The sequence below is a fragment of the Notamacropus eugenii genome, chromosome 5, assembly GCF_028372415.1.
Source record: "Notamacropus eugenii isolate mMacEug1 chromosome 5, mMacEug1.pri_v2, whole genome shotgun sequence".
NCBI classification, from domain to species: Eukaryota; Metazoa; Chordata; class Mammalia; order Diprotodontia; family Macropodidae; genus Notamacropus; species Notamacropus eugenii.
The window spans coordinates 382,300,063-382,328,050 of NC_092876.1; the positions used below are offsets into that span (position 1 = coordinate 382,300,063).

The 27,988-nt window shown below is 36.2% G+C and overlaps 1 long non-coding RNA gene across 3 annotated transcripts in view; it reads left to right on the top strand.

The window, feature by feature from the left end:
• Positions 1-27,988, top strand: part of LOC140506814 (uncharacterized) — a 114,472-nt gene that overhangs the window by 13,946 nt on the left and 72,538 nt on the right. For all 3 annotated transcript variants that reach the window (XR_011968098.1, XR_011968096.1, XR_011968097.1), the window contains exon 2: positions 13,954-14,068. This is a non-coding gene — a long non-coding RNA (uncharacterized lncRNA). The remainder of the gene's footprint in view (positions 1-13,953; positions 14,069-27,988) is intronic.

Consider the following 27,988-nt stretch of genomic DNA (forward strand, 5'->3'; position numbering starts at 1 on the left):
AATGGTAGTTGAAGGAATTCATGTGCAAATTAGTTGACAAACTCCAAATCTGATCTAGCAAAAGATTGTGAGTCTTTAAAGAAAAAAAACTTTTGAGAGAAGTAACTTCATTAATTCAACAGTCTTTCACTTATCATATACATGGCACCTTTGCTTTTTGTTAAAGTAGGTAAAAGGATGAATATGTAGTGCTACTACTCTCAAGCAGCAATTCAGAGAATATCTCTGCCTCTTCACTTCTTTCCAAAATCCCTTTCTTTCAAGGTTCAACTCAGATGCCATCTCCTCCTTTCCTGATTTTCCTAGCCTTCAGTATAGCTAAAGAGCTGATCTCTGATCTCTTCCCCCCTTTTCTTCCTCATTTCGTGGTTATAAATTATACTTATTCAAGTTCAAGTTGTACATTGAATCAATTGTCTTCCCTCCCTTCCCTCCTCCAGTACCATGTAAACTACTTGAGTGAAGGAACTATCATTTTATATTTGTTTCCCCTTATAATCTAGCAAGGGTAATGTTTAAGTGATCACAAATAACTGTAATCTAAATTAAAATGTGATGAATACACAAATTATTAGTTTAGAAGGGGGAGACTCTTAGTTGGTATTATTTAGAGATATATGGAATTTTAGAAGTGGAAGACATGGGGGAAAATGCAAAATCCTATTCTTGGACATGTTAAGTGTGAAATGTTGACAGGATATCCAAATGGAGATGATGGAATAAAATTTTGTGGAAGTAGAACAGGGCTTGGAAATTGATTGGGGGAGAGAGGAGAAACAACCATCCTGAGGTTACAAATGTGGGGAAATTTTAGTTTGGCCTTGTCAACAGAAGAAGAGATGATGAAGTAGTACAAGAGTTTAGGAGAGAAATTAGGGCTGGATGTATAGATTTGGCTCATGCAGTCATCACTTCAGTTTAGCTTCTCTTCACCTCTTCTTTAGATTACTTCAATAGCCTCTTCATTGATCATCCTCACTCAAGTCTCTCTCCATACCCATCTATCCCCTACTAAGCTGCCAACATTGTTTTTCCTTAAGAGCAGATCTGAGGATGTTACTCTCCTACTCAATAAACTCCACTGGCTCCCTGGCTCTAAAATAAAATATTAGTTTTTCTGTTTGCCTTTTAAACTCTTTTACAACTCAAAATATCTTTCTAGCCTTACTGTACATTACTCGCCCTTTCTGCTCTCCCATGCAGACAAGCTGGTCTTCTCGCTGTTCTTCACTTATGGCATTCCATCTCCCATTTCTGTGTTTTTTTATTGGCTGCTCCCCCATTCTGGAATATGCTGGCTGTTTGCCTCCATTATCTCTCTTTTTCTAAGATATAGCTCCCATATCACCTTTAGTAATTAGCCTTTATTAATTCCCTCAGCTGCTAGTGGCGTTTCTCCCTCCACCCCTGCCCATTCCCTTAACAATATTGAATTAAAATGTTGTTATCGTTATTCACTTGAGTCAGACATATTATAACCCCATTTTTTAGTTTTGTTGGCAAGGATACTGGAGTGGTTTGCCATTTCCTTTTGCAGCTTAATTTATAGATGAGAAAACTGAGGCAAATAGGACTTATTGACTTTGCTTAGAGTCACACAGCTAGTAAGTGTTTGAGGTCATATTTGAACTCAGGTCTAACTCTAGGCCAATGCCATTAAGCCACTTAGCTGCCCCTGACTTAAAATACCTTGCATTTTTAAATTCTGTACCTATGCTTTTCCCATCAAAAGGTAAGTTCCTTGTATGTAGTAACTGTTTCCTTCTTTGCATTTGTATCCCTAGTGCCTATCACAGTGCTGCTTCATAAGTGCCACCTGTCTCCCAAGGCTGTCCAATTCACTTCATAGGAGGTACTTAATAAAGCCTTGCTAATTGATTGAGAATGAGAAAAATATGGAAGAATCTGTAGATCATTAGGCTGAGAGAACCTGAAATAAAACAAACATACACTGAGTGTTAACTGTGTATAAGACAATGTGTCTCAAGCTAATTTGGCCACAGATTGCTTTGAGGTTTGAAATGTATTGAAGAAAGTGGCATGACATAAGTGGGAAGAGTTCTCCATTTGCAGTATTTATCATGTTCTGAGTAAGCTCTGCCAGTTATGACCTATATACCAACAGCCAAATCGCTTCATCCCTCATTCTCATGTGGACCATCAAGGCTCCAAAACAGACATTTTAGTTGGGACACTCTGTTATAAGGTGTATGCCTGAGAATTTGAAGGTTGACTGCTATTCATACTTGGGTCTCCAGTGAATGGAAAACCACTTGTATTACTTAGAAGACTTTATTTAAACGTAGTACATTTAAGTAAAAATGAGTTCCCCTGCTTTGCAAAGAACCAAGAAGTTAAAATCTCCAAACATTTTAATTAAAGATAATGAAAATGCTTTGCATTTTAATGACTTCAGTCAATGATCCTAACAGACATCTTCTGGTCTAAAACTGTATTTTTAGGTGTATTTCAAATTGCATGGAGATGAGTGGTCACAATGGTGTACAATGGCAGGGTATGTAAGAGGGGGAATAACAACTGACTTTTATATAGCTCTTTGTATATATTAATCATATTCCTCTTGCTCCAGGAAAGGATTTCACCTCACATTTTACTGAAAAACAAAAACAGTACCCTGAACTGTGCCCATCCATTGCAAGCTCTGCCACCTCTGGAATTCTACACTTCAAATTGCCTTGGTGTTATTCCCGTCCAATCTTCCTCTGCTCTGGTTTTAGAAGAGATGTCATTTCTCCTTGATGATGCCTTTGATCTTACTTCCTCTTGTCTCCTTCAGCAACCTGCCCCTTCAAGTGTTCATCTCTCTGATTTTCAACCTTTTCTTTTTTCACTGACTCCTTTCCTTTACTTGATCCTGATGCCTCCTGATGCAGGGATTCTTAACCTGGGTCCATGGACTTAAAACAAGACAACTTCATAACTGTGTTTCATTAATAAACCAATTATATTATGAAATATAAAAATATTTTATTTAAAATATTTTACATATGTAAATATTGTATTTTGCAATTCTGTGTATTTTATTTTGTGCATGTAAAGACATAAAAGACCCGTCACACACACACACATAAATGTTTTAAGCGACCGTCTTCGAGTCATCATCTTGTGTCTCTTCCCTTTCATAGCAAAACTCGTAGATAAACACTGTCTGTACTCATTGCCTGCACATCCTTGTTTTCCACCTTTCTTACTTGTTACAATCTGATTTCTATCTCTACCACTTCATAGAAACTGTTTTTTTTTTCAAGGTCACTACTGAAATCTGTAATCCCATAGCCTTTTCTCAGTCTTTGACACCTCTGCGGTTCCCCCTGCCTGGAATGGGTTCCCTCTTTATCTCCAGCTCTCATAACCCCCAGATCCATTCAAGGATCCACTCAGGCTCTGCTTCCAGAGGCCTTTTCTACTTCTCTCAGTTGTTGGTGCCCCTCCCCCATCACACTGTATTTATATTCCTTAGAGCCTACATTTCCTTACCTGTGAATATAGCGTACCTCTTCATTAGAATATATGCTCCTTGAGGGGAGGAGCCACCTCCTTTTTGTTTTTGTATTTCCAACATCTAGTACAACTTCCAGCACCTAGTAGATGCTTATGTTTACAGATTAATTTATCATAGAAAGGATCATATACAACCATAGATGCAGAGCTAGAAGAGAACCTTAGAAACCATCTATTCCAAACTTCTCATTTTATAAATGAAGAAAACAAGTCCCAGAAAAGTGAATTTTGCTGCTCAAGGTACAGAGACTGAAAGTGTGAGAAATGTAAGTTACACTCCCTCCAGCCAGAGCCAGGATTTCTTTAAACAATACTTTGAAGTAAGGAGTGAGGTGACCTTGTGGATCGAGTGCAGGTCTGGAGTCAGGAAGACTCATCTGCATGAATTCAAATTCAGCCTCAGACACTACTAGCTGTGTGACCCTGGGCAAGCCACTTAACTCTGTTTGTCTCAGTTTCCTCATCTATAAAATGATATGGAAATGTCAAACCACTCCAGTATCCTTGCCAAGATAACCCCAAATGACGTCATGAAGGTCGGACACAATTGAAAAAATGATTAGACTGCAACACTGTGGGTATCCTTGTCCATGTTTCACAGATAAGATGCAAAAACAGATGCTCAGACAACTGAACTGACTTGCCCAGAATCACATAGCTAATAAGTGTTAAGTGCTGGAAGGAGAATTTGAACTCAGCTTTCTCCTGACTGTACTTTCAAAACTGTTTACACCTCAGATTCCTGAGTCTCATCTAATGCCACATTGGAGGGTTCTACTGCCCCCTTCCTAGATCAGACTGAAGCAGTTAATACAATAGCAACCACTTATCCATTCTTAACCTTTTTCCAGAGATTAGCACTTCATTTAAAAAACACTTAGTACCACCCGAATTATTCCCTGCCACATCCTTTGTTATTTCTAAGCCACTATGGATGTGCGCATTTGTTTCCAGGACAGCTACAAATACCTGTTATTTCCTAAAGCCACCCGGCCATGAGATCCTATCTCACTAGTGATCCCCTTCACTTATCATTCTTGGCCATAGCCACTATGGGCCAGATCCTCAGGGTAGCCTCCATGGAACAGGTAGAATGGAGGGTGTGGCATATGGACAGTACAACTCCTGTCATCTTCTCTGGCATTGCTTGGGTGGGAATCTGGAAAGTATACTTTCACAGCACCACCCTGCTTTTTCCTCAAGGGAGATCTGGCAAGATTTGCTGCACTTATGGCATGCACAACACTTTTCTCCCCCAGGATTTTCAGGCAGGTCAGAACAACTTTCTGTTTGCTTGCATTCTGGGGGTCAATGGTAGTCTACACTATCATTGGACTCAGCAGCTTTTAAAAAGGATGCTGCTCATATGCCACCAAAGTGCAATCCATTCACTGTTTCATGATTCTCACTTCTATATACTCGGATCTTAATTTGTGTAATCTAGACTTTTCACTCAGTGTTCCAAAACTCTTGTTTTGAAACAAGAGTTTTGAAACTTTCTATATCCCCCTCTCCTACCAGCCTGAAACCACAAGAAAATGGGAATGCAATTACTGTAGCAATTACATCTGCCATATTGATGTTGCTAAGTGGGGCTTTTTTCCTTCCTTATAAATTTCACATGGACAGACAAGTACATCTTGTGATCACAGATGAAGAGTCAGCATCACCTCCTGACATATGAAACTCCTGTGTGTTTTGGTTCTTTAAATATTTGTGATAGATGAACACTATGAAAGTAGAAGGATGAAATGCTGATGTATAAAAAAATTACCTGGACTCATTACTAAGTATTCAAAACTCTTGGCTGAGACAAATGTGCTTTTTGCTTTGAAGTTGTAGACTCTTTCATTATTTTCTATTTTGAATTTTGATTTATTGTGAAGTTGTAGACTCATTTTTTGTAGTGAATTTTATTGGTTTATTGTGAAGTTGTAGACTCATTTTCTGATCTAAATTTTACTGATTTATTGTGAAGTTGTAGGCTCGTTTTCTTTACTGAATTTTAACGTATAACAATATATAACAAAATGCACATAGCACTCTGTGTGGTATCAAAAAAATTGTAAATAAGGTGAGTGCCCTTTGATTAGGGAATAGCTGAACAAATTGTGATACATGAATGTAAGGGAACATTATTGCTCTGTAAAAAAAAGAAGATTACGAACATTTCTGAGAAACATGGGAAGACTTGTGTGAATTGATGCAGTAGGACAAAGAATCAAGATAACATTTGCAGTGAGTAAAATAGCGTAAATGTTAAATACACTGAAGAACAATTTTATTCTGATGAATGGGATGGAATGTTCTTTGTCTTGGAAGATTGGTAAGGAAATTTATTTCCTCCTCTCAGGAGAGAAATGGAAACTACAGAAATACAATGTGGTATACACTTTTTGTTGTGTCAGTGTCTTTGCTTAAGTATTCTTCTTTTTTACAATAAGATGTGAAGAGCAGGGTGGGGAGAAGGGAATTAATAAAACATTACTATCTTATAGAAAGAAACGGTAATTTTTTTTAAAGAACAGTCTTCAGACTGAAAAGGATTAGGAGAAAATTGAGACCAAAGGCAAGTGTGGAGATTATAAGACTTGTTTCCTTTAATGAATTGAATTCCCCAAGGCTGGATGAACTGTATTTCAAGGAATTAAAACAACCCGCAAGTGTGATTGCTAGTTTTCTAACGTGAGTTACTCTTTGAAGAAAATAGGAAACAAGTGGAGTACTGATCTAGTAAGTATATACTGGTGATGAGCAAAATGTCCCAATTTTCAGAAAGGCATTCTTGGCAAACTAGAAGCTCCTAAGTTTATCATTAGCTCCTACCAGAACTCTGGAAAAAAAACTGGAAAACTCATGAAAAAGGATGCTTTATGAGAACTTATAAAACAGCAGTCATCCTGAGCCAGCATAGAATCATTTTGAAAAGGTTATGTTAGAGCAATAAACTCATTTCCTTTTTTTTTTTGACAAGGTTATTCAGTTGGTAGATCTGGAAAATAATATATTCTTATCACACCCATGTTTTAGCAAAGCACTCAAAAGAGTATCTTACAAAGTCCTTATGGATAACATGAGGAAATGTGGAAAATTGATTAAGTGACAAGAGTCAAAGAATGTTGATTGATTAAAGGCAACACAGTAGAGTGCTGGACATGGAGGTCAGGATAACCTGAGCTCAGATTTTGCCTCAGATTCTTTCCAGCTGTATGATCCTGGTAAGTCACTTAACAGCACTCTGCCACAGTTTCATTATCTTCAAAATGGGAATAACAATAACACCTACCTTTTTCTAGGGTTGTTATGATTACAAAATGAGACACTATTTGTAAAACACTTTGAAACCTTAGAGTATTACATAAATGCTGACTATTATTTTTTTGATGAGGCAATGGGAGTTTAGTAATTTCCTCAAGGTTATGCAGCCAGTAAGTCAAGTGTCTGAGGCTATATTTGAACTTACGTTCTCCTGACTCTAGGGTCAGTACTTTATCCATGACACCACCTCCCTATCCCTATTACTATTTATTATTAATAGGTAGTTATCAAACTGGGTAGAGATCTCTAACAGTATGTTACAAACTATTTTCACCTTCAGGTCAATGACATTTCTTCAGTGATTTAGTTGAAAATAAAAATGAAATGAAAGGCTGGAGTAGAATACATTATGCTTCAGGTGATGTAAAAAAGGCAGGGGTGGCAATCCTAATCTCAGACAAAGCAAAAGTAAAAATAAATCTAATCAAAAGAGATAAGGTTGGAAACTCTATCCTGCTAAAAGACAACATAGGCAATGAAATAATATCATTACTAATCACATATCCACCAAGTGGTGTAGCATGCTCAGTCTTAGAGAAGAAGTTAAGGGAATTATAGAGACATAGACAGCAAAACTGTACTAGCAGTGGACTGCAACTTCCCACTCTCTACACTTGATAAATCTAACCTCAAAATAAACAAGAAAGAAATTAAGGAGGTGAATAAAACTCTGGATAAGGTAGATATGATAGAGTTCTGGAGAAAATTGAATGGGGATAGAAAGGAATATACCTTTTTCCAGTGGTACATGTACATACACAAAAATTCACCATGTACTAGGGCATAAAAACCTCACAATCCATGGAAGAAAGGCAGAAATAGTCGATGCATCCTTCTCAGATCATAATGCAATAAAAATTATATGTAATAAAAGGTCATGGAAAGATAGACCAAAAATGAACTGGAAACTAAATAATCCTAAAGAATGAGTGAGTCAAACAACAAATCATAGAAACAATTACTAACTTCATTCAAGAGAATGACAATAATGAGACAACCTACCAAAACTGATGGGATGCAACAAAAGCAGTTCTTAGGAGAAGTTTTGTATCTCTGAATCATTACATGAATCAAATAGAGAAAGAGGAAATCAATGAATGGGGCATGCAACTGAAAATGCTAGAAAAAGAACAAATTGAAAAATCCCCAATTAAATACAAAAATAGAAATACTGAAAACTAAAGGAGAAATTAATAAAATTGGAACTAAGAAGACCATAACAAATGAAGAAAAACTTAAGAGGTAATTTTGTGAAAAAAACAATAAAATTGATAAATCTTTGGTCAATTAGATTAAAAAAGGAAGAAAATCTAATTACCAGTATCAAAAATGAAAAGCATGAACTCACCTCCAAGGAAGAGGAAATTAAAACAATAATTAGAAATTACCTTGCCCAACTGTATGCCCATAAATTTGAGAATCTTAGTGAAATGGATAAATATTTACAAAAATATATATTGCCCAGATTAACAGAAGAGGAAATAAAATATTTAAGTAACCCCATCTAAGAAAAAGAAATTGGATAAGCCATCAATGAACTCCCTAACAAAAAATCTCCAGAGCTAAATGGATTTACAAGTGAATTCTATCAAACATTTAAAGAACATTTAATTCCAATACTATATAGACTGGGAAAATTGGTGAAGGATAAATACCAAATTCTTTTTATGATACAAATATGGTGCTGATACCTAAACTGGGAAAAGAAGGAAAATTAAATAATTTCTCAGATGAATATAGATTTAAAATTTTAAATAAGATATTAGCAGAAAGATTACAGCAACTTATCATGAGGATAATACACTTTGATCAGGTAGGATTTATACCACGAATGCAGGGCTGGTTCAATATTAGGAAAACTGTGAGCATAATTGATCATATCAACAACAAAACTAACAGAAACTTTATGGTCAACTCAATAGATGCAGAAAAAACTTTTGATAAAATACAACACCCATTCCTATTGAAAACACTGGAGAGCATAGGAAAAAAATGGAGCTTTTCTTAAAATAATAAGTATCTACCTAAAACCATTAAACCTTTTATGTAATGTGGATAAACTAGAAACATTTCCAATAAGATTGGCGGTGAAAGAGGGATTTAGGGTTAGAATCAAAGGAGGATATCCATTATCAACACTGTTATTCTATGTGGTACTAGAAATGTTAGCTTTAGATATAAGAGAAGAAAAAATAATTGGAGGAATTAGAATAGGCAAAACAGCAACTAAGTTATCACTCTTTGCAGACAATATGATGATATACTTTTTTGAATCCTATAGAATCAAGTAAAAACTCCTTGAAGTAATAAACAACTTTGGATAAGTTGTAGGTTGCAAAGTAAACCCACATAAATCATCTGCTTTTGTATATATTACTAACAAAGCCCAACAGGAAGAGATAGAAAGATAAATCCCACTTAAAGTTACTGTAGATACTATGAAATATTTGGGAGTCTATCTGCCAAAACAAAACCAGGGACTGTATGAACACAATTACGAACACTTTTTGCACAAATAGTTAGAATCTAAATAACAGTCCACAAACTTGAATGGTGAATTTGGACTTGTCCTTATAACTTTGTAAGAATTAATTTTATGGGGAGGACTTAAAATAATTGTGAGTGTGGTTAATTTTGCAGGCAAAAAAAATCTCTACACAAATAACTGGGTTCAGGAAGAAACATTAACTTCTAAAAATATTGCCATGACTAAACTGTTTTTGAAATGGAATGAGCCCTGTAACAAAGATTCTGCAGTCCCAGCTACTACACTTCAAACTTGCTCTGTAATACAAGGCATCACTCCATTCCTTTGTTCATGATCATTTAGGCCTTCATTAATTACTATAGTGAGCCTATTGTAAACATATGTACAACTATTTCCAAGTCAGTAAACATTTGTTAAGCTAAACTCTTCATGCCCTGTGCTAATACATGCAAAGGATATAAAGAAAGGAAGAAATAGTTCTTGATATTGAGAAGCTAATAATCTAGGTGGACAACAAACAAATTATTGTGTGCAAAAAAGATCAATAGAAGATAAATGTGAAATAATCTTAGAGGGGAATTGTCCTTTGCTTTAATTAAAAATGAATGATAGGGACTTCCAGTGCCAAAGTGGCAGAGTAAGGAAGGAACCATTAGAAGACCTCTCAAATTCCCCTCCAAACAATGAGAAAACTGCCTCAGAATTGGTCTAGGAGCAGCGAAGCTGCTTACCAACCCAGCAGGAAAGGTCTGTATCATTGGGGTGGAAGGGGGCTAGGTCGAAGAGCAGCAACCACAATTGGCTTCATAGCAGCAGGCCTCTCAAGCCTGGGACAATCCTCCAGTGCGGCCCTGCTTCCCTGTAAACCAGCAAACCCCTAGAAAGTGAGCAGTCTAGGTAGTGCAGAAAGGCCCCACCCTAGGAATCCTACCCACAGCACAAGCCACCAGCAAGAGGTTTTGACCCCATTTCTGACCAGTAGTGAAGCTGCTCCCTGGTCTGGCCAACAGTGAGACACCACCACTGGGGCCTGCCAACAGAGAGACAGTTTCCACAGCAAACCAATAATAGGGAACCACCACTGGTGCAGACCAGCAGCTAAACCCCACACCCAGGGAAGGCCAACAGGGAGGTCCCACTCCTGGTGCAAGCCATAAAGGAAGCCTACCATCCAGAGAAACTGAGCAGCTAAGCCCTGAATTCTAGTGAAAGCCATCAGTAAGACCCAGAGCCCTAGCATGAAAAGCTTGGGAAAGTGCAGGACCAGAGCCCAACTTTCACATAAAAACACCAAGTCACAAAAAAGGGAGGAAAGCAGAAAAGCAACAACAAAATTCAAGAACTTTGCTTTAGGAAGTTACTATGATGTTAGGAAGGATCAAGGCATAAACTTAGAAGATAGGTAACAGTGCAAAATGGCTACGTGTGAAGACTCAAAAATGTAATTTGGTGTCAGACCCAAAAGAATTCCTTAAAGAGATTAAAAACAATTTTAAAAAGCAAATTAGAGAAGTAGAAGAAAATTTGGGAAAAGAAATGAGAGTAATGCAAGAGAATCATGAAGAGAGAGCCAATAACATGAGAAAAGATATACAAAAATTTACCAAGGAAAATAACTCCATAAAAAATAGAATTGGCCAAATAGAAAATAAGTATAAAAGCTCACTAAGGAAAATAATTCCTTAAAAATTAGAATTGAACAAGTGGAAACGATGACTATGAGACATTAAGATACGATAAAACAACATTTAAAAAGTTTTTTAAAGAATAGATGAAAAAGTGAAATTTCTCATTGGAAAAAAGCAAGTGACCTAGAAAATAGATCCAGGAGACATAATATGAGAATAATTGAACTATCAGAAATTCATGATAAAAAAAAAAAAAGACTGGATAACACCTTTTAAGAAATCACCAAAGAAAACTGCCCTGATATATTAGAACCAAAGGGCAAAATAGAAATTGAAAGAATCCACTGATCACTGCCTAAAAGAAATTCCAAAAGGAAAACTCCCAGAAACATCATAGCTAAATTCCAGAGCCCATAGATTAAGGGGAAAGTATTGCAAGTAGTTAAAAAGAAACAATTCAGAAATAATGGAGCTACAGTCAGGATTACACAGGATTTGGTAGCTCCCATATTAAAGAACTGGAGGACTTGGGATATGATATGAGAAAGGCAAAGGAGTTAGGATTACAACAAAGAATCATGTACCCAGAAAAACTGAATATAATCTTTCAGGGGGAAAATGGATATTTAATGAAAGGGATTTTCAAGTATTTCTAAATTAAAAGACCAGAGCTGAATAAAAAATTTGACCTTCAAATATAAGACTTAAGGCAAACATAAAAAGATAAAAAAAGGAACAAGAAAGAAAAAACTATAAATTCAATAAAGTTAAACTTTATATTTCTATGTGCCAAGATAATATTTGTAATTCTTAACAATTTTATTACTGTAAGAGCAATTAGGAATTATATGTAAGCAGAGGTTGACTTTGATGGGATGATATCTCCAAAAACAAAATAAAGCAGGGAGAAAGAAAATTGCACTGGAAGAAAAAGGAGGGGGTAGATTGAATGAGGTAAATTATCCCACACAAAAGAGACATGAAAAAGCTATTATAATGGAGAGAAAGATTGGGGGAGAAGGTGCTTACTCACATCAAAATTGTCTCAGAGAGGGAATAGCATACACACTCAGTTTGATATAGAATTTATCTTACCCTACAAGGAAGTAAAAAGGGACAGGGAAAATAGAAGGGGGAGGGGAGACTGATAAAAGGGAGGATATATTGGGAAAGGTGGTGATCATAAGTAAAACACTTGTGAGGAAGGAAAGGGTGAGAGATAAGGGGGGTGGATAAACAAGTGAAAATAGCATGGAGGAAAGTACATAGTTATAAATGTGAATGGGATGAACTCACCCATAAAATGAAAGCAGATGGCAGAATGGATTAAGAAACAGAATCCTCCAAGATATTCTTTATAAGAAATACATTTGAAGCAGAGAGATAAGGTAAGGAGGTAGAATAGAATTTATTATGCTTCAGCTGAAGCAAAGAAAGCAGGGGTAGCAATCATGATCTCAGACAAAGCAAAAGCAAAAACATCTAATAAAAAGGGATAAAAAGAAACTATATCTTGCTGAAAGTTACCACAAACAAGGAACTCATATCTTTACTAAACATGTATGCACCAAATGGCATAGCATCTAAATTTCTGAAGAAGTTAAAGGAAATAATAAAACTATACTAGTGGAGTACCTGAACTTTCCCCTCTCAGAATTAGATAAATCTAACCACAAAATGAAGGAGGTGAATAAAATTCTGGAAAAGTTGGATATGATAAATCTCTGAAGAAAACTGAATGAGAATAAAAAGGAATATACATTTTTCTTAACAGTGCATGGCCCTGGCACAAAAATTCACCAAGATCTCAAGGATCTTGACTCTGAGGTCTACTTGATGACAGTGAGTCCTTGCCTAGAACTACCATATCAAAAGATGCTCAGGCCACACTCTGTATTTCACTTATGGCTCACTCTTTGTTCTGCCCTACCTCTACACAGGATATCTTGGTCCAAGTGGTAATGGAATCCTTCAACTCCCACTTTGTAGCTTTCCTTTATTCATTGTGTTCCCCCATCATAATGTAAGTACCTTGAGAGTAGGGATCACTTTGTTGTCTAGTTTTAGTATTGCCATAACTTGACAGAGGACCTGGCACATAAGAAACCCTTAATAAATGTGTCATCTCTTCTACCTCTCTCTCTCAATATACGCACAAATATATATGTCTATGTAGGTATGTAGGTATGTATGCATACACACTATATATGTATAACATAGGCATATATATGTGTATTATATGTATATATGCATACACATATATACATATAATGCACACACACTTTCTCAGTCTACCTAAGGGCAGGTTACCTCTTTGCCAAGCCTTCCCTAACATAGTTGCAACTGGTCTTGTCACTGTAATTTCCCATAGTACAGAGCCACACAGCTCTTATAGCACTTTCACTGGTTTTGTGAACATCTCTTCTAGTCTGAATTATGATCCCTCTGGAGGCAGTAACTGTCTTTTCTCCACAAAAAGAGAGGCTACATTGTGTAGTGTTAGGACAGAAGTCCTATATTCAGTTCCTTCTTCTGGAACATCTGGATGTCTGACCCTCACCAAGTCATTTAGCATTTCAATGCTCTGGATAGTTCTCTGCAACTAAATGGCAGTGAAGGTGCTATCCCTATCATCATCCCTTCTCTATTCATATTCTTATCCCTATCTATCCCTATACTCATTCTTATCCCTATCACCTCTCTATACCCATCCCCACCCTCCTTCTCCATCTCATCTCTATCCCTATCTGTAACCTCATTTTTATCCCTATAACTATGTCCTGATTCTTATTCTCTACAGCAACTAGCTGTGGAATTTTTGCATCAGTATGATTGAGTGAATAGCTCCTAGAGGGTTAATTAGAGAGCAGAGAGACAAGGTATGTAGCTTTAGCAGGCACAAACCATCTAGTTAGGAATCTGAGTACTGAAAGTTGAAGAGGAAAAGAATGGAATAACATGAAAATGACATAATCCTTTTGGTTGAACAATTTTCAGACTAAGGACCTGCTTAAATTTTTTTAAAATGCCAATCACATCTGAAAGGAATATGGAAGCTGAAAAGGAAAAAATAACACCAGAACAATTATCAGTCCCAGGGGATTCCTATTCGGTAAGTCAGCCTGATTCTTGACTTAAATGAAACGAAGAATCAATAAGTGTCAAGAAAAGATATAGTAGAGATCATAGAGTAAATGTAGATTGGTTGCTTAGGGAGTTTTGGGGGATAGAAATAGAGTAATCTGCTTTTTCTGAATATCTCAATGCTTTATTGTTTAAAAATAAAATAAATATTCCAGTCTTTCTGAGGAAAATGGAAACTTGGGCTGGCCCTCATTTATAACTAAGAGTGATCCTTAGAATAATAGACAGATGAAAACCTAGGGTTACCTTACAAAGAAAGGGACCAAACAGCCCTACTTGCCATGATGCTGTGGCAGGTTTTATTTAAAAACTTAAGAGAATTCAGTTAGGAAAACAGTTATTTATGAAGATGGAAAATTATTTAAAATTATTCCTTTTCATTTTTTTCTCTTTCATTTTTTTCTATTTATGTCCTTTTTCTTTTGAGTTGCGCAAGACAGCAGGAGAAATTGCTGGAGAAATACATCCATATTAGAACCAGTTACTAAGAGAAGAAACAAAATTTCCTTCAATGATTTTCTAATAGATATGTATCCCTGCACAAAAGCATCAGAACCTAGGGTTCCCTTATGTAGCAACTCCTATGACTCCTGGATTTGCTCTCTTCCCCCATTTCTTTTCTGCCACAGAATGCCACTAATTGGCTGTGTACTCTAAGACAACATAAAATGATATAAAAACCCAAGCTTTACCCTAAGAGACTGAAGCTACTACCAGCCTGAGTAATCTTTCTCAGTGAATTAATGCATTTCTTTCCCTTCCAATATGGTTACTCATTTTATTTGACCACTTGAGTTTGTCCCTGGGCTCTCAAGAAATGCAGCTAAGGAAACTCATTTATACTTATTTGGGTGTTTCTTGAAAATAGAAATGCTTATAGCATAATGTTAGATTAAATAAAATTATTTCTGGCAGACTTATGCCATAAATGCAGAAGACATATGTTTTATTTGTTTTTTCCTTCAACAGAAATAAATTAGATTATCATAAAACTGAGGCTAAGAAACACTATAGATCAGCTATACTATAGATACACTATAGATCACTTCTAAATCACCTCATTTTCCCTTTTCTGTCACCCAAACAGTAATGCTGGTGACCCTACATTCTTTCCACTCCCCAAATGTCTTTCACCAGTAGCAGCTATAAAAAACACAGGCACCAGAGTATTTCAAATGTCTCAAAACTAATGAAATCCATTTCCTAATGGCATTGGTGCCTAGAAGTTTTCCTACTAGTGGAGACTAAAAGAATAAGTAGGAAAAAAAACAAGAAAATGATCAGTTTATTTTCCCCAGAAAAATAGCTTCTCCTAAAAGAATTGTATTCTGCCCATCAAGGAAAACAAAATGTACTTTCTGGTAGACATATATATAGCAAGACAGATCCTTGTGGTATCACATCACACCTAGGATATGTGGCCACCAAGATATCGTGGATCATCAGTTGCCTCCTATCAACTGGGGCCGTTGTATAAACAGAGATACAAGAGGTGACCTTTGTCCTATGGACTCTCCTGGCAAATGGGATAAAAAAAGCTTTGACTTTTAGCTATACAAAAAAACGGAATTTTTTGCTCCTCCTTGGGAGTTTATGTTGTTTCCTTGTCTCCTTTCAGCATCAGACTCAGTATTTCTCTTGACAAAGGACGAAGAATAAGATATTCTGCCCCACTACAGATCACATCTACTAAACAATAATCTTTTTATGGGAATGTTGTTTGCCACATCTCTGAACACAGTGACTTGTAAATAATGAGGCACTTCATATTTCAATATTAATATTTAAAGCCAAGTTTCTTTTCTGTTATGATATAGAATCCAGATCTCCAAGTTGGAGTCTGGGGAGCATTAAATCATATCCTTTGACAGCAATCCCAAAGGAAACTTTCTGTCTCTGAACCTTTCTCAGTAATATCAAGATAATCAGTAGAGGAAATCTGCTCAGCAAGCGCACAGAAGATAGAAATTAAAATGCCTAGGAGCAAAAGGAAAGCAGTAATTATGTGGATAGGTCCTATATAGTATCCTTTAACTTCTGGAAGCTCCTGTGATCAAGAGTTTTATGTAAGAATACTAGTATTGGAGTAAGATGTACCCCCATCATGATCCACAAAGGCAAGTAATAAAATCTCCCCGGTAATGGGACATCCAGAATGGCCAGAACCCTCATGAAAAAATAATCCTAAAAACACACTCTCTTATGCTGCTAGGCTCTTGTAAATAATCAAAGGAGCAGTCTGAGAAATCTAGCAGTTTTCATAATATGGAAATCAGATACAGGTCCCACCAGAAAGTGATCTCATATTTTCTTGTTTGTAGTCCATTAAGAATCATTGACTGTGTGAATAAAATCAACCACAACATTTATATGAAATGCAAAAAAATCCCAAAACCAAAACACCACAACTGCTTAAATTAACTGTTGGAATTGGAGTTCAATACTGTTTGTTTCATTTGGTAACCCAATGTATTATCCCTGGCCCCATCCCCAGCATGCCAGCCCCCTATATTCTCAAAGTATAAAACACTGTTGTCTCTATTTTAAGAGGTATTAGGTTTTGTTTTTTTTTCACCTTGAGAATTTCTTGGACTCCACTTTAGCATGTATCACCACCAAGGCAGGGGACTATTGATCTAGGTTATTGAATCTTTTTTACTAAATCATTTGAATACAGAGTCTTCTTGCCTCTCATTCTCCCCTGTGTGGGTCAATTCAGAGTCTGCCCTGCTCTGAGTTTAAAGGGAACTGCTCTGTGGTTCTGTGGAACTGGAACCTGGGGAATGATCTGGGGGACTCAAGGTTCCTCTTATTGTTTCTGAGGATTAGAAGACCCTTCAAGGCCTTTCCTTCCCCAATTCTTGACTCCAAGAGAATATCAGTCCTATTTATGATCTCTTGGTACATCTCCTGCCCCAATCCACTTTTGCCTGTATAGCACTCTATGGTAGACCACAGGACTACTATGACAGAAAACTGCAGAGAAAAATACAAAAAAAAAAGCAGTAAGATGTGGACCAAGTAGAAATCTAGCTGTAGTCTTGGTGGTCATAAGCTTCTCCAAGAAGAAGCAGCAAATGGCCTGAATCCCCAATAGAAATAAACCAACTAAGAGCAAATACATCAGTTCAGAAACATCTCTTCCCTGAGAGGACTCTATCTTGGAATGCAGAGAAAACAGATTGCTCCCTCAGATACCACTAGCAGTATTGAGTCTGTGTTTGTTGGCACAAGATAGGGGATATGAGGTTACTCTGATTCAGTTAAGTACCGGTTGACTTTTATCTACCTTCAGTCAGATTTGGTGACTCATTTCTAGGGCTCTGGTCTAGGCTCAGGGGTGTTGTGATGGTAGTACTCACAGATGTGTATCCTATGGACTATGCTTCTACACTGAACACAAGCAATCCTGTCTTGAAGCCATATCAGACACTCAGTTTTCATCTGATACTCACCAACTAGATGTCCCCTCCACGGGCCTTTTGGATAGAGGGATCAGTAATTGTTGGTAAGTACAAAACTAATTTTTTAGTTTCAGTCTCAATTCCTTTCCCAAGGGTTATGGGTGGATAAGAGGAATTATATATGCTGTTCTTTGGAGATTTAGGACTTATGCTAACTAGAAAAGAAGAAACAGATGCGATAGTGGGTTCCTCTTCTTTGTTGGGTGTTGAATCTACATTGGCATATTTATACCTTATGAGTAAGAAGCAGCACAAATTAATCAGTCCCCATAAAAGCTGTTCCTCCCCCCCCCCCCCCCCCCCCCCCCCCCCCGTCCCCCAAGCCCTCCAATATCATTGTCTCTTTCCTTGCCTTAAAATGCTGGGCATACAGTTTAGCACCTCCTATATATCATTCACTATTACCTTTATCTCACTAGAAATTCCTCAGTTTGATCACTGCCTGAAACCCAGAGCAGTAACTAGCAATGATGGTGCCTGGGGCAAGCAGTAAACATGTACCCTCAAGCCATTCTTGACATTTGTGCTGTGAATACAAGAAATCATGAAGACAAATTGAGTTGAATAGGGGAAAAACAGCTTCTCAAGTACTTGGGGGTTAAAATCTAAGAACTGGGAACAGCAGAAGTGGGCTCCAGGGTCACTTCTTCTTTCTATGGCACCAGAGATCTTCCTGAGGTTCCCTCCCAGTTTGTTAGAACAGAGATAGCAACAATGTGTAATGGACGTTTGATGGGGAAGTATTACTGTTTGCAAAGGAAGCCTGAGAGTCTGATTTTTCTGAAAAGATGAGAAAGAATTTTAAGACTTGCAAAAAGGAATGGTAGTTTTGGTGTGTATGGGATGAAAAGAGAGAGATAGGGAGTAGACTAGCCAACGATAGCTTCTCCTCTAGCCTATCAGGACCCAAATCCTCTGTTCTCATACTGTGGCTGCTGTAATGAACTTAGGAGGACCTGGGCTCAAATATCACCTCCACTATTTACTAGCTATGTGACTCTGGGCAAGATGCTTCCTCAGGGCTATGAAAGCTCTTTGTGCCTCATTGTCCTTAACTGTAAAATTAAGTTGGACTCAGTGACCCCTAAATTTATGTTCCTATTCAGTTGGAAAAGTTTACAAGTGTTAAATATTTGAACCCTCAAAATTTCTAGGGCAAAGACCGTTTGGCCTTCCAGGTATGGTTTTGCTGAGACCCACCCAACAAAAAACCGGAGGCCCCAAAATAAAAGTTCCTGGAATGTATTTGGAAGATAAATAAGTAATGTCTATTTGGAACTATGCTAACATTAGCAGTCCATAACATTTGTCCTAATACTAGCAGTTCAAAATCCCATGAGCCTGCTCTGGCCTAAAGTATCCCTCATGTCGCCTTCAGTGTTTCAAAGAAATGTACAAATGGTTCATCTGCCTAGGAACAACTAGAAAATAATATGAAGCTTTTAGAAAATCCTGAGGCACAGAAAATGTGAAGGGTAAGCCTTAAAACTGACCAGAAGATTTAGTGTCATTGTAAGGACCAATAATATGAAAATGCTCACATATAATTAAAATGGACCATTTTTCATTGGAATCATTTTCCTGAATGAATGCATATTTATTAAGCTTCCTGAGGGCTAAGCACTGTGTTAAATGTTCTCAAGAATCTCATGTTCTAGTGGGAGAGACAACATATGTAGTATCAGCTACATGTCCTATGGAAAGGTCCAATGTCTTTACAGAAGTTTATAAATAATTTTCAAACCATATAAAAACTGAAATTACTTGTACACATACTTCTCTTCATGTATCTTCAAAACTAGCATCAACCTGTGACTGTTGTAAAGATATAAGAAAAAGGAAAAGGTGGTGGGGATAGTAGCAATGGCCTTAGTTAACCTGAAATTTTTATACAAGAAAAGGAGAAGAGAACACAATTTATTCAGCACCCACTGTGTGCCAGGTAAAATGCTAAGCACAAATCTTCAGTGCAATATCACCTGGGGCCTTCTTAGAATGGGAAAGTGGGAGATCAGATTCTCTATGGACTCTGCCTGTCTAAGACACTAAGAACAACAGGAGCAATAGAAGTTCCTTTATGGTCCTTTTCTTGGCCAACAAGCTATACTCCTTCTCGTGTGGACAACACAGCCCCCAAACTCTATGCCATCTTTCTTTATCCCTTCTAGGATCAGTTGCTATCAGTTTCTAAGGCCCAAAGATCCATAGGATTTAACCTTCCTCCTTTTCCACAAAGAGAACCAATGCGTTCAGTGTTTTCTCCCTCAATGTGCCATGTGCCGGGTTTACTTTACTCACTGTTTCTCAGCTGAGTAAAATATGAGATCCTAATCTTGTGCCTGGTAACATTCAACCATTCTGGATTCTGGGAGTTAGAGCTGGAAAGGACCCAAAAGAGCATCTTGGTGATCCTGATTTTTTTTAATGCATAAATGCAAAGCTTACTCTTTATCACAGTTCTGGAATTGTTTTCTTCATATATAATTTAGAGAACAAAAGTCTAAATGCTAATTAAAGATGTTTGCAAAGCCAAACTTGTCGTTTACCACATGGGAAAAGAAAAGATTTTTAGAAATCACGTGGAGACAAATATTGGACCTGTGACTGCTACCACTGCAGGTCAGCACCTTCTCTGCTGCTTTCGTTTTTCAAGAGATGCCCCAAACTTGGGAAGGTTCGGTGATTTACCCCTGGGGTCACAGAACCAGTGTCTGTCAGAAGAAAGCTTTGGACTCTGGTTTTCTTGGCTACTGACTAGGACTGCTGCTCATACATTACTTTAAGGTGCATTCTGGTTTGTAGCATTAATTTTCAATATATGATACTATAAAATGTTACAATTTGATGACTTCTGATTGCTTAATTATTTGATTGACCAAGGGAATGCCGAAAAATCAGCAAGATAGATCTGATTTTAGGGTTTTTTTTTTTAAAAATTTATTTAATTTCCTTCACATGACCTTCAGTTTTCTGTTTCATATAAGTAACAAGCATAGAAGCCTAGATATCCACTAAGACAAATGAAGAAATGATGCTTGTTTCCAGGTTGTGATAATGTCAAGCCTGGGTAAATGTAAAAATTATTTTCATATTAAATTGCCTCAAAATTTTAAGTGTATTCTACTTCAAATTGCCTTTGCCACAGTACTAAACTGTCACACAGCCCTATGGATCGAATAAAGTTTGCACTGTCCAACAGTCACAACAACTTGTCCTGGACAATTCAGATTCTCCTCAAAGAAATGTAAGCTCCCTGAGGGCAGGGAATTCCTTTTAAAATGTGTATCCTCAATGCTTATTGGATGTTGCCTGGCACATAATAAGTGCTTAATCAATGCTTTTTTTATGCACTCAAAATCTGTCGCAACAATGTCAATCTCCTTATCAAAGTCTTGAGATGCTCATAACTTTCTGGGGTGGAAATATTCCCAGTGAAGAGAATGTGATGAATTTTTCCAGGCACCAGCAGCTACTTCTTCACTGTACTGCCATATTGGGAGGATGTACAGATCTCCCAATGCTACCCCACTTCTATCATTATCCCCGCTTCTCTGTAGCAATAACTGCCATTGCCTCCTGCCTTGAGTCTAGCATCACCTTACAAAAGATTGAAAACTGAGGGGATGGAAGCCCATCAACTGGGAAATGGCTGAACAAATTCATACTATTGTGCTATAAAAAATGACAGAAAACCTGGTAAGACTTATATATGACTGATGCAAAGGGAAGGGAGCAGAACCAGGAGAACATTGTATAGACTAATTGCAATATTGTAATGAGAATCAACTGTGAAAGACTTAGCTACTCTAGTCAATACAATGATCCACAACAATACTGAGATTAAGATTAATCCTGTAATATTTTTTTAATGATCCTATTTGCAATTAACTGATTTCGTCCTATGACTCCTTTTGTCCTGTAACTGCTTAAGTCATGGCTCTTTGGCTCTGAAATTAGGTCAGAGTTTAGCTGACCTGTAATGAGCCTCAATAAATTTAGCTGACCTTGGAGAATGCATGTGAAAGCAAGGGATTTGAGCGTAATATCTTTATGCTACCATGTTATCCTTTAGAGTGTCTGGTTTGCTGGCCAAAAGTCTGGGCTGCTATCTTGCACCTGGACTCAAGAAATGAGTCTTAGTCTCATGAGAGAAGAAGCGGGGAGGTTATTGCTAGCCCATATTACCAAATTTCCAACCAATCATGTTGCTCCCCGTGTCTCAGCTCTGTAACCAATTGTGTTGTCTCAGTTCCATGGGGTCATCTACCCTGTTCAGATTTTTATTCTGAACTCCCCCAAATGTATAAAAGAGGAACTATTCTTAATGGAGGCAATCTTTTAAACCATTTTTTGATAAATGGTATGCCTTTGCTAATGTTATCTTGCTTAGAGATCTGCCTCAGTTTACCATTTTGTTAAGTCTCAGATATGACGAATGGTGGCAGCGATGGAATAGAGAGATAAAAACTGCATCCCCACCCCCACCCTCACCCTGTCCTCATCCTTATTAGAACATGCCCCTGTTCTACTGGGTCCAGGTGGAACAAATTTTCCACAAAGGGAGAGTTTCTCTTTGAGACACTGTGGGTAGCGGATTGGCTCTCTCCCTATTTACAACAATTTCTTATCTTATTCAGGTGAAATGGTTGAATTTTGTATAATTTATGTCTGTTAGGGTATTTCTATCTGTATTAATAGCTGCAGTTTTAAAATTTGGATTTAATTGGATGTATTCGTCCTTCGTTTTTGAAGAAGACCTTGACATCAGAGAAATGATGACATGACTTGCACTTAACTTTGTTTTGAGTGAGGGAGGGCTGTGCAAGGTCACCAGTCTCATTTTCTCCTACTGAGCCATTTGGATCCTGTGACCAGATATTCATCAGGATGACATTTAATTGGATAAACTTACATGCAATGAGGGAGAAAAATGTACATAGTCTGTGATGGGATCCTACAGATGCTTTGCAGAGATGTGTCTCTCTAAAGAAGACCGCCAGACATGGGATATAAGGAGGTAAAGGGGATGTACACAAACACCGAGCACTTTGGACACTGGTGGGGGTGGGGGTGGTGCTGAGGGAATTTTTATTTCCTTACTGGCTCTCAGTGCTTCTTCAGTATGCAGGGTTGAAGATATCTTGTCCTAGACAGTGATCCATTAAAAGGAGACCCAATATAAATAAAGGTAATTGCCAAAATTTGGCTTCTTTCTCTGTGTGAGATAGCATGGTCTCCAGAGACCAAACTGAGTAAAGCAATACAGAGAGAGTGTTAGTGGCATTTAGTTAAATTGTACCAAAGATTTCTTTGAACAGAGACATGAATTATCGGATGAAGTTAATAATTATTCAAAAGGTTAGTAACTACAGTCTTGCCAGGAAATAAATACGAGGACCACTAGCTTTCTTTTTTTTTTTTTGATTAAATTTATTTTTAGTTTTCAACATTCACTTACACAAAATTTTGAATTTCAAATTTCCTCCTCATTTATCCCCTCTTCCCTCACCCCGGGACAGCATGTCAGCATGTATTCAGATTATCCTTTCCTCCAATTTGCCCTACTTTTTATCACCCCCCCCCCCACCTGTTATCCCCTTCCCTTCTATTTTCCTATAGGGCAAGATAGATTTTTATACCCCATTGCCTAAATATCTTATTTCCTAGTTACGTGTAAAACCCATTTTTAACATTAATTTTTAAAGCTTTGGGTAATAATGGAGTAATAAAGAACATAGAGAGCATCTCACATTTTAAATGTTAACTCTTTCCTGGTTCATGGAAAAGAGAAAAGTTTTTGTGAATGAGGTAAATAAGTTTTATTAGAAAATTGGATGCCTGGGAGTTTTTACAAATTTAAGAGAAGTAAAAATCAATTTTGCTCTAAATTGTATGAAACTCTTATTCATTTTTATGATAGATTATGTATTTGAATTTTTGAGAACTGTTTTGCATCCTGTCCACAAAAAGAGCTTATTTAAGAAAGCAACTTGAAATATATATGATATTTAGAAAATGCTTTTGTTATTTTTATGAATAATATACCAGAACTTAATTTATTTGAACAGATCAAGTTTTTTGTAAGCTGTTAGAGATTTCTCTAATTGTTAAAAAGCATCTTAAGGGATATTTGGTGTTTCATTTCTTAGGGAATAATAGAACTGGCAATAATTCAACAGAGTTTAGCTATTATAATAAAGTGCTGGTAAAGTTACAACTACAGTGTGTGAAAGTTTTTACCAAGTCATCAGTTTTGTTTAAAAACTATGGATGCTAAAATTATAAAGGTGAAACTCAGCCAAGTAAAGATTAAAAAGTAAGAGTCTGAAACACCATTAGAATAAGTGGATAATTTAGGGCATGTACAAAATAAAAGGAAGTTTAAGAGAAGAATAAGAAGGTAATATGGAAAGTATGGCTGGAAGGAAAATTTGACCGTTGAAATGTGTGAGAAACTTCATATATTTATATGGGAACTGCAGTGCAAGCTTGATTTGAAAGTAAAGTTATAGAAAGCTATTAGTGAATTGATAAGCAATGGATGCTTTCTGCAATTGTAGAACCCAGATTTGAACTAAATTACAATGTGAGAATTGTGATAAGTGGGGTACATTAAATCTATTATCAGACTACCACTTAGAAAAATACTTGGCAGTACATTGGCTAGAAATAGCGGACACCATATTATGAAATGTTTGGAATAAATAGCCCTTGTATAAAACATAATACTAAATAATTGAAATTCTGTGTGATACCATTTGGAAAATAGATCCAAGTGTAATTGAATTTGTTCTGGTCTCCTCCTAGTGAGATGCTTATGATAACTCAGAATTTGTTCTACTACTTGGCATTAAGACAAAGTGTTGAGAAAATGTATAGTTCTGGAAATTTGCTAGTTATGTGATCTTACAAGAAATTATCTCAGTTTACCAGTCTGTAATGAAAGTGTCTAACATAAATTTGAAAATTCTTTTCAATAGAACTTTTGTTAAAAGTGGTAAAGTTTGTTTTGATCTGGATTCTTTTTGGGTTATAGATTAAACCCTTATGGATTCAACTGCTAAAAGAATGATGTAAATTGCTTAAAACTGTACATTCAGATATGCAATTGACAATAATGATATTTTTACAATGAATGATACAGCAGAAATCTCTTTAGGTGTCCTCATCTGTGTAATGGAGGGTTTTAAAATCTTACTTGTAAATGGAGTAAGTTATTTTAAAAACAATGGCTTATATATTTAGCCCAGCATATTTTGAGTGAACCTAACATTGAATTTAAACCAGTAAAACCTTATTTGTCTTATGCGATTTTATTTGGCATATATATGTATCATATCTATGAAAATACCTTTTGATAAGTGGGTCTTTGATGAAATGTGTTTTGTACTAATGCCTTTTCAACATATGAGGTTTATGATTTTGAAAGTTTGTGACACACTGATTTTTTTTCATATGAAAGTAATTTGGAAAAGCATTTTACTGAATTTCCATATTTGCTGCATTAATATGCAATATGCATAAAATACATTAATATCATCTGATTAGTATGGGGTTTTGTTTCATGTTTTTAAATTAATATATCATATTTTTAAAACTTTCTTGTATTGTGAATTCTAAGAAAACATTATATAAGAAATGCTGTCAAGAAAATGATAATTTTTTATCACTGGAGATTCTAACTCCTTTTAATTTGAATATTGTGAAATTATTAAGTGGTTAGAGACTACTGTCATGATATTGAAAACCTATTAAGTATTTAACTGGGCATATTTGAAAAAGAAGGAATAATAATTGCTTACTCTATGGAAAAGGGGAGTGGAAGAAAGACCTTGTTATTTAAAAAAACTCTTTATTTGTAAACCTGCCAGCTTCATCAAGGTCATAGATTATTATCACCCCTGTGAAAGACTGAAGAACAGAATCTTCCTTCTCTATTACAAATACTCCTTAAATAAGAAAGATAATTTTTTAAAAATGTGTATTTATCTTATAGACATGTTTTATGTGCTGAGTTGTGATTATGCAAATTATGAAGTTATACTTGGAATAATCTGTACTGAAGTAACACCTTAAACCAACTTAGCAGACTTCAGTCTTGATGATTACTTTTTGCTCTAAGTGGGTTAATATACAATATATGAAATTCTAATGACTGGCTTTTTATATCAGGTATATTTATATATATTTTTTTAATTTATTTTTTCTTTGCTAGATAATTTATTATAACAACTTGAGAATGCCTGGTAATTTTGTCTATCTCTACTGTGATGAGTACTGTGATGATCTCTACTTAATGAGACTTTGCTGTCTGAGGTGAAATCTTTTAGGACCCTGAATTTTCTTTTTCACTTTTGTTTTCAGGTTTGTTGTGTCCTTGTGCCAATATTTCATCACCTCAAGAAAAAATCCAGCAGCTCAATGGGACTGCTATCTGAGATCTAAGGCTTTATTTCTTAGGAATAAAGTTGGGAGGGTGACTTTAGCAAGGCTTAAGGCAAGACCCTCTTGACTCAGTTTCCCACACAATAATTTTTCTACCTAGTAAATTCTGAATCTGGATTCAGTATGCCATCATACACTTGGCTGCTTATACTATTGTTACCTGAAATCAAATGGAACTGAGAATACTTTGCCCTATCGTACACATGTTAAGTTATTCTGTGCCCTTGAACTTGGGCCTGGAAGACCACTACTGGTGCTGTTATAATCATGTCCCTACTTCTTCCTCTCATAGCAAATCTCTCTAACAAGATCAAGTTTTAAGATGAATTTGGTTGTTGCTATACCATATCCTGAACAACTAAGGAAATGAGTATTTGGCCTTGTTGTCTATTTGTTTATAGCTGTCTATGTTTCTGTAATGGGAAAAGTCCTTACATTTTCCAGAATAGTTAAGACATTGATGTGACGGTTTGTGGGACCAAAATATAAATCTATTAATTAGTTCAAGTTAAAATCAGAAACATCTTCATTTTTGTTTTAATGAAAAGAATTTTAGTTCAATCAATTTTCTTAGAAGAGAGTAATTCATGGAATAATTTTGTGTTACCTCAAGGGAAAAGTCTATTTTATTTAGGTTTATTTCATAATTTAAGATTAACACCCATTGGCAGAGCATGTCTTGTGAAATTATGCATATTTTACTGTGGACAACTTGTTTGATATGCACTGTTTTGAACTTGAATACTTAAGTGTATTTATACATTCCATCCCAGGACTTTTTGCTAGAATTGAAATTAACTTGGTAATTTTTAAGTAAATTAATTTGTGTATTAGCAATCATCTTCTTATGAAAAGTGTTGTTACCTATATTTTACTGTAAAGATTGGATTCCTTATTCCTTATTCCTACTCCTAAGGGGGGAATTAAAATTCCTTGAATTGAAATTGAATTGTAACTCATTGAAATAAAGTGATATTTAAATTTGGAATTATAAATAATGAAACAATTGAGTAAAAATTTACAGAAAACAAGATCAAATGAATGTGTCATTTTATATGTGCTAAGAATTCTACTTAGAATTTGATTTGTCTGTATTTGAATTTCTTAAGTATATCAGTGTAATAGTTTGCTAACTTGCATTGCAGAGAGTGAAATGATAATGGAATCAATGACAATTTAGAAAACCACACTTAGCCTTGGCTTCTATGTCTATCTTGGTAAATATTAAATCTTTAACCAGAGGGACTCATTTTACAATCATATTCTTGTAGGTTTTTTTTTTTTAAGATTCAGTGTTTATGTCAGGTTCAAAGTTTAGGTAAATAGAAACTGCAAGGAGCATCTAAAAACTGAAATTCTCTGAAGTTCTGAGTATTCTCTGGGTTCCCAATTTAATAATATCAGAACCATAAGGTTTGAGCTGTGTTTAACTAATTATTGGAGAAGTAATGTTAAAGAAGTCGTACTACATGGTATTAAGATCTGTTTTATAAAAGATGCTTAACAAGAACATCCAAGAATTTTCTCAAACAATATGGAACCAGAGAACCACATCTGTTGACAGAAAGACCATTTCAAAGCTGCCCTGAGAAAATCCCTAGACCAGATGACTATGTGGGACATCTAGATCCAAGATGAAATGTACTGACAAAATGGACATTGGAAGTGGGTTATTGGAATACCAGAAAACTGGATGTGATTTACTGATGTTGATGTTATTCGGATCACTTTGGCCTTTTACTTCACACGTATCTGTGTTTGCTGAGCTTTCTTAATGGTCTTGAGACATGTACATCTCCCTTCAAAATTAGTACACGGTTTTAGATATCTCTACTATGACTTGTGCTGTGATTAATCCGTCTTGTCATTCTTTTTCAACTCTAAATTAGTTACTGTTTTAAAGCCTGTTTTGAACTTCCACGGGAAAAACTTGTGTTAGTGTACCCTCCTGTTGATAATGACCTTAAAAGATTATGGAT